The sequence below is a fragment of the Rhinopithecus roxellana genome, chromosome 8 (assembly GCF_007565055.1).
Source record: "Rhinopithecus roxellana isolate Shanxi Qingling chromosome 8, ASM756505v1, whole genome shotgun sequence".
NCBI classification, from domain to species: domain Eukaryota; kingdom Metazoa; phylum Chordata; class Mammalia; order Primates; family Cercopithecidae; genus Rhinopithecus; species Rhinopithecus roxellana.
Genome location: NC_044556.1, coordinates 38,712,184 through 38,732,579, shown reverse-complemented (window position 1 = coordinate 38,732,579; position 20,396 = coordinate 38,712,184). Strand labels below are relative to the sequence as shown.

General features: G+C 42.3%; 1 pseudogene across 1 annotated transcript; it reads left to right on the top strand.

Annotated features, from left to right (window-relative positions):
- The first annotated feature begins 673 nt into the window (after nt 1–673).
- Nucleotides 674–18,669, top strand: LOC115899262 (annotated as a pseudogene). The gene is made up of 2 exons (XR_004058979.1): nt 674–872; nt 17,684–18,669. The product of XR_004058979.1 is annotated as a 60S ribosomal protein L6-like (transcript).
- The last annotated feature ends 1,727 nt before the right edge of the window (nt 18,670–20,396 follow it).

Here is a 20,396-nt window from a genome sequence, read left to right as displayed (position 1 = left end):
CTTAAGAGAAGCTCAGTAAATATTTATGGGCTAGACACAATGCACAGGCATTGTGATAGGCAGCGTGAAGAAAGAAGGAAAAAGACTGAGTTTCTCTTTCAGACTAAGCAGTTCAACAGGGCAAAAACAAGGGAAGTATTTATCAAACTATTTATCAGAAGTTGGGGATGGAGAAGCCCAAGGAAGAGAAGGAACTGGTTAGAGCCACGAAGGGCAGGCAGGGTGGGTGGATTTGGGGGTAGAGGAGGGCCTGGAGCCATACAGGAAAAGGCAGAGTGTTTTTGGCAGAACTCTGATTGACTGTGTGACTGTCACGCTCTTGGGCAATGGCTTACCAGTCTGTATGCAACCTGGAGCCCCACAGCCTCTCCTGCCTCTCCTCATGCTTTCTACCCTTCTCACCCCAGGGCAGCTGCTCTTCTTTGAACAGCTCGGGCCTGCTCCTGAGTCCTTTCCCAGAAATGCTCTTCCCTTGATATTTTGGAGGCCCACTTCTTTATCTTGATGTTTTCGAGCAGTTGTTACCTTTGGAGTAAGGCTTTTCTGACACCCTGTTGAAAGCCACAATCTGTCTCCTCACCCCAGCACTCCACCCATTTCCTGCTTTAGTCCTCTCCAAAATAGTGATTATCACTGACACTGTACCAGTGTTTCTTAAACCTGAGCACTTACCAGAATCACCTAGAGGGCTTATTAAAACAGTCGCTGAGCCCAGCCCCAGATCTCTGATTCAGTAGTTCTGGGCTCAGGCCCAAGAATTTGCATTTCTAAAAATTTCCCAGGTGATTCTGATGCTGCTGGTCTGGGAACTCGCTTTGAGAACCGGTGTATTATACATTTTATGTCTATTGCCTGTCTCTTTCCCCCAGAAGGTAAGCTGTTTACAGCAGGGGTTTTTGTGTTTTGTTCACTGTTGTACTTCCAGTGTCGGAATAGATCCTAGAACATTGAGAATGCATCTGTCGAGTAGAGAGGCAGATGTGGGATCCTGGTGTGCATTGTGAGCTAAGTTTAAAAAAGAAAGTTCAGGCCATATCCTCGCTAAATTGCTATAATAGTAATACTTTATTATTATGAATATAACTTTTATTTTAACAAAAACGATTACTAATGATTGAATGTTTCTACTGTGCCAGGCCATTTAACAATGAGGTTGGGAGAGACTGTATGCTTTACTTTGCCTCAGATCACGCAGTACATGTAGTAGGTGGCTTAGGTCTGCCTGACTCCAAAAAGATGGCCTTAACCACTGTGCTACAAAGCTGTCTAATGATGGACTTTTGAACTTTCTGTTTCAAAATAGTTACGTTGCAAAGATGATACAGAAAGTTTTCATATACTCTTTATTCAGCTTTCTCTAATGTTAACATCTTATATAATCACAGTATATTTATCAAAGCTAGGAGATTAATGTTGGCACAATACTATTAAGTAAACTTCAGATTTTATTCAGATTTTACCTGTTTTTCCACAAGAATGTCCTTCATCTGTTCCTGGATTCAATCCAAGATGCCATTGTCTAGCAATTTTTATAGACTTACGACTTGAGAAACTTGAATGTGGGCTGCGTGAAGTACTGATGATACAAAGATAAGGAAAAGGCAGAACAGCCCTTGAGGTGCATATGACAAGAAACAGACCCAGGAGTAAAGGGGTCCTCCTGGGACAGAGAAAAGCTCAGGGTGTTCTAAGGGCCAGAGCAAAGACGAAAGGCAGGCCAGCCTTGGAGTTTGAGAAGGTTTCCTGGCAGTTAGGCAGGAGGAGCAGCGGGAATAGATACTGAAAGTCACTGAATTTCAGCAGAAGGAAAGGCCAGAGGGTGACGGTGGTTAAGGAGAAGCAATCAGAAGAGACTGGTCAGGAAACATCAATAACCGAGACATTACCCATCGGTGCTGGAGACTAATGAGGCTCTCTCCCAGGGTGCCCACATAGTGAGCTATTTGTTTGTATTGGAATGTTCTGGCTGGAGTGTGTAGGCTAAATGCTTATCTTTTGATAATAAACCTAATTATTTATATAAGGCTTCCAGGGTCTTTTTTTTTTTTTTTTTTTTAATGTGGAGATGGAGTCTCGCTCTGTAACCCAGGCTGGAGTGCAATGGCACAATCTTGGCTCACCGCAACCTCTGCCTCCCGGGCTCAAGCAATTCTCCTGCCTCAGCCTCCCGAGTAGCTGGGATTACAGGCACCCCACCATGCCCAGCTAATTTCTTTTGTATTTTAGTAGAAACAGGGTTTCACCGTGTTGCCCAGGCTGGTCTCAAATTCTTGAGCTTAGGCGATCCACTCACCTCGGCCTCCCAAAGTCCAGTGTCATTTTATTATACAATCATACATCACATAGTGATGTTTTGGTCAATAATGCACCACATATACGATGATGGTCCATAAGATTATAAGGGAGCATATGTAGAAATCTGATATATGGGACTTGATATTGGCATAGAAAGCAGGGGAAATGATTGATATTCAGCAATTGTGCTGGAACATTTGGTTATCTATATGAAAACATATATAAATAAAACCATATATACCATCTAGATTTGTGTAAGTACACTCTATGATGTTTGCTCAAGGACTAAATTGCTTCAGTACACATTTCTCAGAATGTATCCCCAATGTTAAGTGACGTATGACTGTACTTATATATGGGAGGCAGTATAAGAAAGCAGTTAACAGCACAGGCTCTGAAAAGAAGCCTCCTGGGTTGAAATTCCACCTGACTCCACCTATTTCCACTGTATGACTTGGAGAGTTACTTACCTTTCCATGCCTTGCTTTTTCCCACTTGTAAAATGGGAATAACATCAATACCTATCCCACAGTGTTGAAAGGATGAAATGAAATGGTTACTGTAGGCACTTAGCACAGTGCCTGTACACAGTAAACAGTCAATGAACATCAGCTATTATTGTGCAAGTATGTATCTATTTCACACCATGTCTGTATTTAGTAGATGAAAGCCAAGATACTTGAATAGCCTGAATATCATTTTCTAAGAGCTTTCATATATATAGTCTCATCATAACTTCCGCATGATTATTGTACCTGTTTTATAGACAAGGAAAGTAGAACATAGCGAAGTTAAATGACAAACCTACAATCAAGGAAAAGAGCCAAGTCTTTTATTTACATTCCCAGATTTTTATGCCACTACTGGAACATTGACCAAGGTTCATTAACATAAAGGAACAGTTAGAAAAATAATGAACTCTCAGTTCTTTGGGTCCTATCTAGAAGATTAGCCTTTATCAGCGGTTTTATTGCATAAAATATTTTATGAGTCTGCCTTCCTGTGGTGAAACGTCAGAGTTGTGAACATTTGAGCAACCTGCAAATGCAGACTGATTTCACTTGCAGAGGGCCAAAGAACCCCTAGGGTTTGACAAATTGTTAGTTGTCATACACAGCTCACAGATTTGGCCCTTGGAGATAAGTCTTAGGGACTGAGCAGACAAGAATCAACTCCCTATGTAACTTCAGGTGAATTGCTTAACCTTTAGAATCCTCAGTTTATTCATCTGGGAAGTGGGAATTCCAGTACTGGAGGTATAAAAGACGTATACGTTGTACAGACCCTGGCATTCAGACAGCATTCATTAAGCGGGAATCATCTCTTCCTACTCCATCCCTTTCTCATAGTTGTAAATTATCTTTGACAAAGGGCATGAAACAGCACAGATGTACAAGGAACTCTAAAAAATATAATTTTACCTGAGGTATTAAATGTAAGGTAGGAAGAGACTTTAAAAATCAGTTTTTGGGCAGATAATAAAACCAAGATGTGTTTTTCTCCATTAAAATCTCTGAGAAGTCAGAATCAGCAATTGAATACTGTAGTTCTCACTTTAACTACATTTGAATTTTATTGTGCTAATGAGGACAGAAATTTTTATTGCATTGGTGACTTCAAGTGTCTCCAGTGGCCTGGTGGTGTTGTGGAGGACAGTGTGGACTGCTATGCTGGACAGATCTCATCAGAAAGTGAGTCCTGACCATAGCAGGCCTCAGCTGACATATACTTGGGCTCAGAGCTGAATGCTATGTCACCTATGTCTAAAATGTGTTCCAGATGTTTCTCTCAGTGAGGTTTCAAACATATTTATGTGTGCGTATATATATATGTGAGCATATATGTATATCTGTGTGTATATATGCATATGAAAGGAAAATATATCTGAAATAAATACATAAAAGAAAATAAATAAAATAAATACGTATATGAAAGGAAATAGCTGGCAAATATTGCAAGACAGCCAATCACCAAATTCATATCTGAGGATCTTATACACACATCTGTGAGCTGTCCTACCTTCCAAGCTGAATTATCAAAGTGACAGTTCTTAGAAACACCATCGTTTTCTGGTTAAGTGGGCCCATGTTCCAGAGGGAGCTCTCATTTCTGGCGACTGTGACAAAGCTGCTGTTGATCAATATTTGAACAGGCTCCCGCACAGGCAGGGACACACTGAGGGGCACAGGTGCAGATGTGCATGTGGCCTCTTCCCACGGCCTCTCTGGCCTCTCTAACTATACTCGGAATAAACTGTCCAATAGCAAACATTCATTGGAGAACAGGTCAGTGTGGCTGAGGTGACACTAGCCAGCCAGTCCTTGCCCAGATGTGTTATCTGTGCTCCATAGACTCTGGGTTAGCTGGTGGTTACTAGTCACTCAGCTAGCACATTTAGCTGTGCACTGAAGCTGGTAGGAGCTGACAGGACAATGTTTCATTTTCCTGCAGGAACTGGCCACTCTCAATTGGCTCTTTTAATATTTAAAATGAATTTCAGATCTGTTCCCAGCAATGGATGAATGTGGTCCTCATCTTGCTTGGGTGTTATGCTCCCACCTGTGTTCCCATTTCATGTAATCCTAGGGCTTTGGCTAATATTTGCCAGTAACTGGTGATAACAAGAGTGTTCACCTTTCCCTGCTAGACACTTATTTCTGTATGCTGACCTTCATAGTGGGAGTGGGTATCTGAAGACCCATATCCTGATTGTTTTTGTCTCTAGCCAACTAAAACTCATAGAAAATGCATTTAGCTCTTTTTCATCTGTTTTCAAATCCATTACATAAAGATTATTATCCCTGCTCCACTTACCACCTAAGAATGTGGTGGAGATAAAACAGGATCGCATGTATAATAAGGTAGCTTAAAAATTAAGAGGCATGCAGAAATGCAGGTAGTGGTTACAGTTGTAATGGGGAAGCCTAATTGCTTTGGATTCCACTTCTGCAGAATTCCCGACTACTTAGAGGAAGCAGCACCAAAGTGTACCTTTGCCCTGTTATGAAATAAAGGATTTGTTAAATAATTGAATGACGTGAAATAATATATGAGGAATATGTTTAACCTACTTATGAGAATGATAGGGATTCATAAACTTAGCAGCAGTCATTTACAAATTAAAAATTCATGAGTCATTCCTCTGTGTTCTCCACAGTCAGTAATGGAATACCTTGACATAGCAACACTTAGCTGCGAAGATAAAAAACATAGCACTAAAAGGGAACTTTCACTTCATCTAACCCCAAACCTCATTTTGCCAGTGATGAGACTGATTTTCAAGGATAAATAACTTGTCCAAGTTCTCCCAATCTGCTGGAAAAACAAAAAATAAACCAAAATTTCGTGTCTGCCACCATTCAAGGCTGACTCCTTTGCTGGCTTGATTAAAGACCAGTTTTTCAGTTCTGAAGGACTAATTCCTGTTTCCTTGCAATAGGAACTTCTACAGAAACACAGACTCACCGGTCATGAAAACTTGAATATTGCCTTCCTTTCTCCGTCGACCAACAGTGGATTCAGGTTTTGTGGGAGGCCTGAAGCTTTTTAAATTTGGGGTTTCCTCTGTCAAAAAAAGAACCAAAATTATAAGTTAACAATTAGGTACAAATACGAATGTTTATTTGTTTTAATTTTTTTTTTTTTAGAGACAAAGTCTCTTCTGTCTCCCAGGTTGGAGTGCAGTAGCACAATCAGAGCACACTGCAGCCTCAAACTCCTGGGCACAACGGATCCTCCACTTCAGCCTCCCAAGTTGCTGGGTCCACAGGCATGTGCCACCATGCTCTGCTAATTTTAAATGTTTTTGTAGAGACAGGGTCTTGCTATGTTGCCCAGGCTAGTCTTGAACTCCTGGCCTCAAGCAATCCTCCTGCCTCAGCCTCCCAAAGTGCTGGGATTGTAGGTGTTGAGGCACCATGCCTGGCCTACTTATTTAGATTGAGAGAAGAATCACAAGAAATTAAAAATTTTAACGTTGATAACACAAATATCACAAATCCAGAAAAATAGAGAAATATTTTTATTAACTGCCTGCCACAACTCCAAAAAGCTTTTTAAAAAACATCTTTGGGCTGCAAACTCTTTGATTACTTCTTCATTATAATTTTGAGATATCACTACCTAAAGAAAAAAGAAAGATAATTTAACATTTTCTCTGGAATGGTTGATCACAATTTTTTTTAAATTACTGATACTTCTAAAAATTGTCTTTTAGCTTTCCAACTTGTTATTGGGAATGTCATGAAAATTTTTATGATTGTTTTCAAATTTGAAAAAAAGTCTATCATTTCTGTCATATATTAACTGTTCCATATATGTAGGAACACAGGTTCACAGGGCAGGTACTCTGCCATTCTGCTCAGAGCACATGCCCTACAAACGTAGGAATTCTCATCAACTCTATTTCTCAAAACTCTCATTCAAAATAACAGCAAAAGGGGCTAATTTTTTTGTAATTGTATACACTACATTTTCAGGCATCTTTATGATGAGAGAGCTTGCAGTCTGATGAGGCGTTGTGAGAACTGAATCTTCCACTTACAACTTTCTACATTCACTGTTTGAAATAATTCTCCATATACAATCTTTGGCTTGATACATTTCAGACTTTATTTCTCCTCCACTTTCCATCTGTAACCGGTGCTGAGAGCTGAAGGACACCTTCTCATTTCCCCATGACCTCCAGCCCTGCATCTGATACCAAGCGGTGGGTGTGTCAGCACAGCGGTGACAGGAGTGTTTCAGAAAGCCATTTGTGCTCTGGAGTGGCTGGCAGTAACATAACTATGCGTAGAGGTGGCTGTGACCTACACAAATATATCTTCATAAACACAAACTAAACTTGTCCCTCATTCATCTTTCCCTTAACTGCATTCCAGAAATGCCTGTAGCCCCGTCCAATGCTGCCCCACCCAAAGAGATATGTGATGGAGTGGGAATCCAAGTGAAAGAGGCTGCATTCTAAATTGCAGTGAAAATACCTCATCAGCTTTGCAAATTTTACGACAACAGGTGACCATGTAAATACACTGGCAAGACTCCTCCAGGGCCCTGGAAGGGGCCAATGCAAGGGACAGGTCCTGAGGTTAAACTTCATTGATCTCATGGTGAAAGGGGGGTCTCTAGTCCATGGGAGAGAAAGAACTATAACTCTCAACATTCTGGACAGAATGTAGCATGCAACTACAAGGGCAGAGCTGAGGCTGTTGTCTGGACAAACTGAGAAGCAAGAAGTCTCAGGTGCTTAGTCCAGGTCAGGTCAATGATTTCATCAGCAGGTTCCAGCAGAGGTAACTGCAATAGCGTGCACTAGAGTGGGCGTCCTGCTACATTGGACTGCCTGGGAGAGAGGACCCTGTGGTGCTAACTGGGTGTCATCGTGTCTTCAGTCCACTGCAGCTTATCCTTCATGGGCCAAGACATCAGTGAAAAACCAAGTTACCAATTCCTTGAAATGACGTCACTAAAAAGCAATCACTTTGTTACAATTTAAACATAATATTTGAATCTAAATTTGGACTATTGTATCCTAACAAATGTTCCGTACACATCAACTAATATTAGAGACAGTCTGGTGAACAAAGAGAGAATATCTTATTAAAAGTAAAATTCTCAGCCAGATGTGGTGGTTCACACCTGTAATCCCAGCACTTTGGGAGGCCGAGCTGGGCAGATTACCTGATATCAGGACTTCAAGACCAGCCTGGCCAACATAGTACAACCCCATCTCTACTAAAAATACAAAAATGTGCCAGGCATAATGGTGCGTGCCTATAATCTCAGCTACTCGGGAGGCTGAGGCAGAAGAATCACTTGAATCCAGGAGGTGGAGGTTGCAGTGAGCTGAGATGGTGCCACTGCGCTCTAGCCTGGTGACAGAGCGAGACTGCATCTCAAAAATAAATAAATAAATAAAAATAAAAGTAAAATTCTCATGGTGGGTTCGGATCCCACACAGAAAGCTGTTGTCCTGGGGTCCCGTTTCCAATTTATACTAAAGGTCTGTTTTACGATATGAGCTTGAAGAAAACTGACAAAAAAAATTTTTTTTTAAGTATTCTGAAATGTGATTTTTTATCAAGTCAGCTCAGTGTTTGACTCTCAATAGAACTCAGACTCTTAGGGCAATGAACCCCACCTGTGTCTCCTGCTTTCCATTCTTTCTTCAGTCTCCATATTTGCATTTCTGCCCTGTTGCAACAGCCTTTTAACCGAGCTCTCAGAATCCAGATCTTGCTCCCCTAGTCGACCCTATACTTTGTTGCCACTTAAATGCTTTGAACTGGCCTTGATTAGGTTCTCCCTTTCTTGCCAGCTTCACTGGCTCTTCCCTAACCACTGCAGGCTAGCGGTGGTGCCCAGGACACTGTGTCCATCCTGCAGCCTTGAGGGGAGCGCACTGAGGACAACGCTGCCACAATGAGGATAGCAGAGAGGAAAAATGGAAAGAGCCTGAATCACGGAGACTCAGTCAACCGTGGAGCTGCTCTACCTTGGGACTTCTTAATGTGTGTAAAAGGACATTTTCCTCATTGTTGAAGCCATTTTGATCAGTTTTCTGTAAATTGTAGCCAAAAGCATTGAAAATTACAGAGCTATTTTGCTAACTTGGGCAGGAAGAAGGAGCAGGATATACCATGTCCACTTGGTATTTTTAGACATCACACAGAGATAGTATATAATGATGGAAAAGACACATGCAAAAAAGAAGCAGTTATGAAATCAATCCCTATGGAGCTAAAGTAGGAGCTTTTCTAAGGCAAAAGGCTGGGTTTATGAGAGGTGTTGCTGAATAGAAAGCAACAAGAGCTCTGTAGAGGCTGTCTGTGGCTTTGTTCTATTGAGGACTCCTTTTGCTCTTCCTTTTTGCTCTGTTCTATGGGGAATCATTTCTTGTGGTTCAGGTAAAGCTGAACCTGTCACAAGAGTGGGCTGGAGATGGAGGCCTGGCCAGCAGGACGTGGCACCCCTCAAGCCACAGTGATTGGTTGAGAAATAGGCATGTGGATTTTCACTAAGATTTGATATGGTTAAAATAGACCCTGGGAGAAAGTAACGGTGCTCTTCTCCCTACCCCCAGGGTCATGGGATGTAAGGTTGCTATCCAGAGGAGAGAGCCCTATGAAAGTAAAGTCAGAGTCAGAACTCAGAGGAAAGTTGCACTGAGAAATGGGGAAGATAGAGCCCCTGAGTGCAGCCATGCCTGAGGCCAAAGTCTACCTTTAGACTTGTCATGACCATGAACACATTTTGTCCTTGATGTACATAAGTCAGTTTGCACTGATTTTCTGTCAGTGGAAGAGGGAGGCCCTGGATCTGCCATTGTGATCAGAGTGAGGCCAGGTGGAGAAAAATGTGCAGGAGATAAGAAACCATGAAGGCATCATCAGGCCTGGTGCAGTAGTCACAGCCTGGTAAGTAGACAGGCATAGGTTTGGAACTGATTTGAGTTTTAACACCAACTTATCTACTTACCACATTGATGAATCTGAGAAGGCCACCTACACATTCTGAGTCTCAGTTTTTCCATCTGTAATATGGGAAGAGACTACTTGCATTACAAGTTTGTTGTGAGAATTAAGACAACATATGTAAAATCTCTAGTACAGAAGCAGGAAGATAATGTTCTCTTAAGAGATATTAGTTCCTGGCATCACAGAAAACACGTATCAAAGTTACTGCAATAAAAATGTTGAAATTTACTACCAACGTTCCTTGAATTTTCTTTGCTCCTTACCACCTTTTGCTTTTATCTCTTTCTCTGGCTATTTATCCTACTAGTTTCCATTGAAAATAATAACTCCCATTATTAGAGCACATACTTTGTCCTAGTACTTTATATACATTATCTCTAATCTTGACAGTAATGAATCAAAGCAGGTAGCAACCATTTGACAGGTTAGGAGATGTATGTTCAGAGAGATTAGTGACTGGTCGACCCTGTTAGTATAAGACAAAGCAAGAATAGCATTTTGATTCAACTGGTGGGGGAGGAGAAACCTCAGTGGCGTTGTTTACTGTTGGAATTTTTCTTTCTCAAGAGAATTATGAAAGACATACTATTGTTTTAAATTTCAAACCACAGTTACCTGTGTAACTAAAGAACCTGTAAGTCCCTCAATAGGAAAAAGTGGAAACTGACCCAGAGGATCCCAGACAGAAGGATATATCCAATTGCAGTTCTTACCAGCATACAGGTAAGATAGTGTTCTTGAACTTCATGTAGGCTAATCCAAAATTGAGATTTTTAGATGAAATTAATTCCAGTTAAATTTAAAAAATACTTTAGAATTATGGAAGTAGAAGATGAGATTCAAGCTAAGTGGACTTTTCTTTCATTATTATAAAAGTCTACAAAGCCCAAATATCTACCATTATCTTCACCATTCCCCTTCTCCACTTCCCATTGCAATCTCTTTTTTCTTTTTTTAATATAGGTGATCCAATTCTGATCTGCTTCACTGTCTTCATTACGTCATAATGAAACTATTTTTCTTCCTATGGAAACACAAAAGTTGCAAAGACATGTCTGAGGATGTTGGTTGCAGTCTGTTTATAATAACAAAAAAGTGCCTGTCTTTATTGCTGATGTCCAGCAATAACGGGAGTATTACCCTAAGTAGAATGCTATGCTCCAGCTAAAAGAAGAGATAGGGCTGTAGGTACTAACATAGGGTAATGTTGACTATATATTTATATGTTTCAAAAGTTATGTTGCAGGATGACACTCAGGATATAACCTTATTTTTATATAAAAATAAAGAGAAAAGACTTTTTATAAAGGAAAAACCCAGAAGGAAGAACACCAACCTATTACTAGCGGTTATTGAATTATTGTTTGGGGTGGTATCACAAAGGACTTTTTTGCTTTAAACCTTTCCATATAATTGTGAGATTAGGGCCTTATTTTTGTTTTTTAACAATGAGCCAGTTTTATTTCTATATTCAGAAAATAAAATTAAGATTTTTTTAAAGTTGAAATTCACATCAAATTGATCAGTGCTCAAGAGGGTATGATAAGCTATTAATTGAAATTGTTGGGCATATTAGTCTCTGTATTCTATGTACTTTGTCCTGTGTTTGTTTTCACAGCCCAGAATCATTTTTCTAATTCTTGACTTTGTGTGAAGTTTTTCTCCTTGTGTAACAGCCTGCTGGCCTTGGAACCCAGTCGCTCTGTCTCCTGATGTACTGCCGCTTCCTTTGTCTTAACTTGGAAAGATCCCACCCAGCGTATTACAGCCACTTCGTTCTTCTATCTGTAAGATATCAGTGTCACATCTATGGTTCCCAAGTACAATTAAAGCAAGATGAAATTTTAAAAAAATTGGCCAGGTACTGCGGGTCGTGCTTGGAATCCCAGCACTTTGGGATCGCTTGGGGTCAGGAGTTTGAGAACAGCCTGGGCAATATAGCAAGACCTATCTCTATTAAAAATAATAATCATAAATTTTTTTCTCCTTGAATATTTAGATCAGATACTTACTTTACCTTCATTCTCTAACATGTATTCTGCACCTGCCTCTTGCCAAGCACTCGATAGGTGAGGCATAGTCTCTGTGCCAAGGTGCGGAAAGCATCCTGGTGAGACAGACAGGTGGGCAGCTAGAGTGACAACACAAGGTGACACCTGTATTGTTACACATGCTGTCTTAGAACCCAAATGTGTGTCTGTATTAGATGCTGGAAGTGCAAAGATGAGTAAGATATGATCCCTGACCCCAGAGGCTTATAGTCTACGCAGATGTCCAGTAGAAATATGATACAAACCATACAGGTAATTTAAATTTTTCTAGTAGTCACAGTAAAAAAAGAAATGGAAGAAACTAATTGTAATCATATATTTAATTTAACTCAATATTTCTCTAATATTATCTTGTTTAATTTTTATTTTTTCTGTTTCTCTCTCTTTTTTAAGTTTTTAAAAATATTTATTTATTTAATTATTTATTTACTTATTTTTGAGACAGCATCTCACTCTGTCACCCAGGATGGAGTGCAGTGGCTCGGTCACGGTTCACTGCAGCCTCAACCTCCCGGGCTCAGGCAATCCTCCTGCCTCAACCTCCTGAGGAGCCAGGACTATGGGCACCTGCCATGATGCCCAGTTAATTAAAAAAGAATTTTTTTAGATACAGGGTCTCCTTGTGTTGCCCAGGCTGGTCTCAAACTCCAAGTGATCCTCCTGCACCTAGGCCTCCCCAAGTGCTGTCATAACAAGTGTGAGCCACCACACCCGGCCTGTAATATTATCATTCCAACATATGATCTCCAACAAGAGAAACATGATCATTGAGGTATTTTATATTATCTCTTTCATACTATTTCACATGTAGTATGTATCTGATATTTACAACACATCTCTATTCAGACTAGACACAGTTCAAGTGCTCAATAGGCACACGTGGCCAGTGGCTACCACATTGAACAGGGCAGATCTAAGGGGAAGATGAACTTATAAATAGATCATTTTGCAGCAACATATTCAGAGCTCCCATAGGGCATGCCTAGCCTAGGTTGCTGTGGGGGATAGTCCTCACTTACTGGGCTGGGATGTGTCGGGGAGGAGGGGAGGGTCAGGGAAGGCTTCTCGGAGGACGTGGCATGTGATCAGTGGTAGCCAGATGCACTGTGGGAAGACCATGTTTAAATATGAAATAGAACTGAAGATGTGCTCAGTGGCTTCAAACACTGCAGTGCATGAAGGGCTCATCACTACTTTGGTGGTTATAGCTTAAAAAGTAAAACAGAAGAACAGAATTTTTTTTTAAGGGAAGCTTTTAGAGGGTAGGACAGGAATGAAGTAGAAGGGGAAGTGCAGAGGAAGGGCCAGTAGAGAGGGAAGCTTTGCTACTCAAGGGTAAACTTGACCTGAGACCAGAAAGGTAAGGAGCGTTTTGCCTGGGCAGTACCCAGTTAGTGGAGGGCAGGCTGGATTTCAGCCCCTGATGGGCCCCGCAACCAGGACTTTTATGGATTCCACGGGCTGCACAAACTTCCACGGTGGCATTCATTCTGCTGTTCTGTTATGCTGCCCCCTCTTAGGCTGGGCTGTTTCTCCACATTTACATGAAAATAAGTGTACTGGAGCTGGTTAGAGAATGGGACTCTGATTGTCTTTTTCTGGGGTTTGTCCATAGGTGTGAGTTTCTAAGTGTGCTTGAACCTTGCTGGGGTGCCCCATAAGGACCAGGGAAAAATACAGTCCATGCCTTCTGGGGGCCTGTCTTTCCAAACACTAGCTTTAAACTGGCACTGCCATTTAAAGGGCATCTGTGCTTGCAGACCTGGAGAATGAATGCCACGCGTGCTCAGCATATGTCTAGGCTGTGGTTATCTGAGCAGGCCACCAATCCACTGTGCAACCTTCGACCAGTCACCTTGCCTCTGTGCATTTCCTCTCTTCCTCTGTGAAAGCTGGGGTTGGGACAGATGACAAAGCTCATGGTGTTGTGACTAGGAATCTGTAACTAACTGGAGCAAACTTGCCCTTAGCAAACAATGCCCTAGGCTGTCCCCCGTCTCCAGCCCGCAACGACCACACACACAGACCTGAACATTTGGTCCTCCCAACCTCTCCTGAGCAAACTGCTTGCTGAAACCCAGGGAAATCTGGTTTCAGATTTCCTTACGCAACAGTTTTTTCCTCACTTTATGCTGCTGGTGCTTTAAGAAACACAATATTGGCAAAATGGATTATGCTCAGAATAATTCCTAGGAACTGGATGGACCAGTTTGTTGAGAAGCCCAGGGCACCTTCAATTAAGGACTGGCATCTCTCTCCTCCCCCAGTGCTCCCCTCTCACTGGGATGCGATGAGATGACAACGAGGAGTCAGGCTAGGTCACAGGATGAGAAGTCTGAACTGGCTGAAGCTGCCTGGGACAGCGCTAGAGTATCCTTGCCTTGGCCTCGGCTCACTGGGGCTTTAATAATGCAATAATAACCAGCTTCTAAAGCACACGAGGCTTTTGGAAAGAAGGAGATAAGAGCGACTTTGTTCTCTTCTTGCCCAGAACAGCATACATCCATAGGTGTTCCCACAGAAACTGGCCACGTGGCTGCGGCTGTTGTTGGATTTCCCCCCTTCCCTTCTCTCTTACTGAGGCGCTATAGATAGCTTAGAATGAAAATGGCACCCAGAAGACACACTTTAAAAAGAAAGGAGAAGGCCGGGCGCGGTGGCTCATGCCTGTAATCCCAGCACTTTGGGAGGCTGAGGCGGGAGGATCACAGGGTCAGCAGTTCAAGACTAGCCTGGCCAGCATAGTGAAACCCCATCTTTACTAAAAATACAAAAATTAGTCAGGTGTGGTGTCACACGGCTATAATCCCAGCTACTCGGGAGGCTGAAGCAGGAGAATTACTTGAACCTGGGAGGCAGAGGTTGCAGTGAGCTGAGATGGGGTTTGGGGGTGGGGAGAGAAAGAAAGCAGAAGAGGGTAAAGAGCAGACTGGAGAGCTGGATGTGCTTTCTGCTGAGCGCTTCTCTTCCAAAGACTACTGGCCCCTGCAGGGTGCTGCGTCCACTCCATCAAAAAGTCATCACTGGCCCACGGTGACCCTTACTGCAGTCAGAGCGTGGGTGGCTGCACAGACAAAACCATTTCTCCTCCACGCTCTGCATTCTGCAGGCCTCATCACCGCACACCCCGTGGAGGGGCAGCCAGTGCTCACCTTGCCCTCCCTACCACTGAGACCCTGCCCTGCCTCCCTCCCCCCGCCCCAGCTTCCCGGCCCCCACTTGCCCAAAGGCCTAGGTTATACAGTGGCTTCTTCATCCCTAATTCATTCATTCTGTTCTTTGCAGAAGGAAAACCCCTCTGCTTAGGGCAGAAACCACTCTCCACTATGTAGAGTCCAAATTGAGAACTGGATGGTGGGTGGGATTAACCCAGATAGACCCACTTCTGCATCTTGTGTTACAGAATGAGAAACAGAGCCCGGAGAGCAAAGTGATGGGGCCAAGGAGACATAGCTGGGGGCATGGTGGGAGCTATTAAGCCCTATGCTTATTGCTATGTGTGTGTAAAAACAACAAGGTGTTCATTTATAACCTCAATTGTCATCTTAAGGAGCGTGGGCCCTATAAACTGTGCTGGGGGAGGAGTGGGTCTTTATTTCAGCTGTGTTGTGGGTTGATAAAGAAACTCTTGGTGGCTGACCAGCAATAGAGGAATTTGCAGAACATGTATGTCTAGTAGGTTTTTTTTTCCCTTTAATTATTTGCTGTGGAGTCCTTCTCTCTCCCTCATGAAGCTGTCAGGAGATTCTCCAGTGCTCATTAATGTTATGTGAGTGGATCTTGGCGAGGCATTCAGAGTTGCTGAGATCTGTGTCCAAGTTGACATGCCGTGAACAGACAGCTGCTACAAATGCCTGGTTGAGAGAATGAGGAGTCAGCTGTCCCATGTCTACATGTGACATCTGGGTGCTACATGGAAGTCCATAGGGGGCTAACAGCCCTTGTCATATGGGCCTATTTAGAACTGATTTTGAGTTTGCACGTGGTCTTATAGCTGTTTCCAGTCAGTCAGAAAGAGTTGCAGCATTTCCCACAGCTGCATGCCAGGCGAGATATCTTTGGCTGTCTTTCTCAGCTTCTGGGCTGTCTGGACGGAAGCCTCCCTCAGGCCATTCTAATTTGCAGTTCCATTTACCAGTGGGCTGCTTTCATGTTCCTCTCTCGGCCAAACATTACTCCTACATGCTCACTACATCATTGTGGGACTGGGACAATGCATGCTTCAGCATTGGGAAATGGAATGTCTTTCAAAAAATTCATTATGTTAAAAATACTATATTGATGGTTCCTCCTTCCTGTTCCAAACTGCTATGGTTTCCTATTGCCTGTGATATCAAGTCTAAGGTCTCGATCCTGTTATTTAGAGTCATTTACTTTTTGGCCTTAACCCACGTGCATTCATTTATTCATTCATTCACCAAATAACACTTTGGCCAACAAATTTAAGGTGCTTCAGGAGCTTTTATCTCCCACTTAAAATAATTTCCATTCTACCTTTCCCTGAGGAGTCCATGAGAAATTTCATCTTTATGCTGCCATCCATGCTAATCTGGGCTCCTGGATTTCTCTTTCCCTCTGCCCTGCCTAGTTGAATCCATTTCCCTCAGCTCTTAGCTCGCAGTGAATAGCATTCAAACAGTCACCTGGAAATGAAGTTCAAGGAGTGGCTGTAAGGCTATACCTGGATTTAGACCAGAGCTGGCAAGACATCAAGTTCCAAGGCAGATCCCGGGACTAGCTGCTCCACCTCTCTTGTTTTGGTTGAATGGTCTCTCTTTTTCTCATGCTATTGTCACTTATGTTGAGTGTTTGCTCCACTATTGACCAGCTTGTTCTATCTACTCACGACTTTGGCTTACTCATGGTTTTGGCTTGCCCTGGACTCTCTGGTCCCTCCGTTACCTTAAAGTAACACTGGAGGCAAGTCTTTTAGCATCTTCCTGTGCTGCCAGCTCTCTCATTTTGGTTTTTCAATTTCAGATTCCAGAAAGGAATCTTGTTGATGCAGATTATCTTTTTATGTGGGTCCAAGTTGTAAATCTCAGGCTGCCTAAGTATGAACCACAGCCTTGAATCAGACACTCTCTCTGGTTACTCAATCTTGTGGCTGGTGGACAAGGATCCAGCTCCCTCAGTGGGGACCAGAATTGGGATACTTCCATATGGGCAGCTTCAGGCACGAGCTGGCACACACCTTGATTACAATGTCCTTGAAAGCCTAGCTCATGTCATTGCTGGGCACAGTGGCTTATGCCTGTAATCCTAGCACTTTGGGAGGCTGAGGCAAGCCGATCACCTGAGGTCAGAAGTTCGAGACCAGCCTGGCCAAGATGGTGAAACCCTGTTTCTACTAAAAATACAAAAATTAGCCGAGTACGGTGGTGCATGCCTGTAATCCCAACTACTCAGGAGGCTGAAGCACAAGAATCACTTGAACCTGGGAGGTGGAGGTTGCAGAAAGCTGAGATCTAGCCACTGCACTCCAGCCTGGGTGACAGAGTGAGACTCTGTCTCAAAAAAAAAAAAAAAAAAAAAAAGAGAAGAAAAAAAAAAAAAGCCTAGCTAAGATCATATCTCCTCTGTATTTCTCAATTACTTCCTCACTTATTTAGTATTTATACTATTGTACTATATTTTTAGTTATTTATGTCCATGCATTTGTCTTTTGTAACCTAGATGATTAATAACTTAAGTTCTGAAACTTAAAATAGAAGCCCAAGAGCCATAAAACCAAGGCTAAATGACCACCCAACCTGAATTCTTAGTGGCATTATGATTTCAAATATTCTCTAGTACTGTCCCTGGAAATTGTTGAAATATTTCAAGAATCCCAATGTTATTGAACTTTTGTCTGCTTCTCAGAATATCTCGTGTGTGGAAGTGACACAAAAGTTTTATGTCTCGCTCTCTTTCCCATCTTGCAAGATGGCGGGTGAAAAAGTTGAGAAGCCAGATACTAAAGAGAAGAAACCCGAAGCCAAGAAGGCTGATGCTGGTGGCAAGGTGAAAAAGGGTAACCTCAAGGCTAAGAAGCCCAAGAAGCGGAAGCCCCATTGCAGCCGCAACCCTGTCCTTGTCAGAGGAATTGGCAGGTATTCCCGATCTGCCACGTATTCCAGAAAGGCCATGTACAAGAGGAAGTACTCAGCCGCTAAATCCAAGGTTGAAAAGAAAAAGAAGGAGACGGTTCTTGCAACTCTTACAAAACCAGTTGGTGGTGACAAGAACGGCGGTACCTGGGTGGTTAAACTTTGCAAAATGCCTAGATATTATCCTACTGAAGATGTTCCTCGAAAGCTGTTGAGCCACGGCAAAAAACCCTTCAGTCAGCACATGAGAAAACTGCGAACCAGCATTACCCCCGGGACCATTCTGATCATCCTCACTGGACGCCACGGGGGCAAGAGGGTGGTTTTCCTGAAGCAGTTGGCTAGTGGCTTGTTACTTGTGACTGGACCTCTGGTCCTCAATCGAGTTCCTCTACGAAGAACACACCAGAAATTTGTCATTGCCCCCTCAACCAAAATCAATTATCAGCAATGTCAAAATCCCAAAACATCTTACTGATGCTTACTTCAAGAAGAAGCAGCTGCAGAAGCCCAGACACCAGGAAGGTGAAATCTTCGACACAGACAAAGAGAAATAGGAGATTACAGAGCAGGGCAAGATTGATCAGAAAGCTGTGGACTCACAAATTCTACTAAAAATCAAAGCTGTTCCTCAGGTCCAGGGCTACCTGCGATCTGTGTTTGCCCTGACGAATGGAATTTATCCTCACAAATTGGTGTTCTAAATGTCTTAAGAACCTCATTAAATAGCTAACTACAAAAAAAAAAAAAAAAAAAAAAGTTTTATGTCTCAATTTTTGAGGTTGAAAACATGGCTGCAGTATTCCCTAAATGTGGTGATGGAGGGCAGTTGACATTGGAGAGAGAATAAAGAAGCAGAATGTTTGGTTTGGTAACTCATTGGCTATAGGGGAAGAGGAAGAGTGTAAACTTTATTAATAGAATTACCCATGTTTTCAGCTTGGGTGCTTAGATGGGAAATGGGAAGAGAATTCTAAAATCAGAAAATGGGAGGAAGGTTGAATGTGATCCATATTTTATAGACCTTCAATATTACATAGATAATATTTATTTAGTGCTCACTCTTCATCATGTACCGGGCTAGGGCAGTTGATACCAATGTGAATAAGACATAGTACCTGCCATTGAAGTATTCTGTCCAGAGGGGGAGATATTTGGAAAAACAAAAGATTGTAATTTAATACAATGTGCTAAGTACCATAATGAAAAGAGACTCGTGCAAGTATAGTGGTAGGCCAAAAGGAGGAATAATCTAGACCTCTTGGGAAGGTCTTAGAAAATTTAAGAGGAGAAGACACTTAAGAAGACACTGTGAAGGATGATCAGGTGATTGGGGAGGACACTCTTGACATCAGAAATATCTTTTGAAAGGTCAAGATAATAATCAGAGGACTGATAGGAAATGAAGGTGAGATTAGATCCCGGAGAACCTTAAAAGGCAAGCTAGTGAGTCTGGATTTTATTCTCCAGGGAAAAGGGAGCCATTGAAGAGTTTAAGCATGACAGTAAGGTGGGCAGATTTGCAGTTATAAAATAATCACTCAGGTAGCAGTGTGAAGGATGAATTAGATGGGGATGAGACAGAAGGCACAGATCATGGTTAGGAGGTTGCTGCAATAGTTCACCAGAGAGATTAAGAAAGTTAGATCTGAGGGAGTTGCAGTAGTGAGAGAAGAGAAGAGAAGGCTGGAGAGATGTTACAGAAATAGAATGCATAAGACTTGGCAACTCACTGGATGGAAGGATAGGAAAGAAGAAGTCCTGTGTAATTGGGCAGATGGTGATAATAATATCTAGAACCAAAAATACAGAAGTTGGTTTTGGACAAACTAATGTTCTCCAGCAGACTGCTGTTTCCCTGAGAACAGGGACTATGTTTTATTCACTTTTACATTACCTGTACCTAGTACAGTATGTGGAATGCCTACTGATTAGAGAGTTTTGAGCATGTGGGTTTAAAACATCTGAGGGATATCCAGGTAGACACATCCAGTACTTAGCTTTGAAATTCAAGTGAGACAGAGAACTGAGCTTTAGAGGCACATTTGGGAATCATCAATGATAAGTGAGCTCACCGAGGGAGTAGACCAAAGGATGTTTGGAAGAAGACCTTGAGTAATAGCAATATTTAAGGGGCAGTTAAAAGATGAGGAGTCATTTGCAAAAATAGGAACATGGTGTCATGGTGTCCTGGAGGCCAAAGGGCAGAGAGTATCCAGAACATGGGAGAGGTAAACAGGATCAAAGGTCACTAAGAGGTCATAGCTCCCAGGAAGTCTCAATGCAGTTAACTGGCTGGGCTCTGGCCTCAGAATAAGATTGCCATTCTAGCAAACCCAGTCCACAGAGATATAATCTGGGGCCCACAGCCTCAGTTTCCTCATTCAAAAAGCCATAGCATCAGAAGACTAAATCTGTCCTGCTTTTTACACAATGCTGTTGTAAGGATTGAATGAGATGATATGGTAGTAGTTCACAAAATTTTT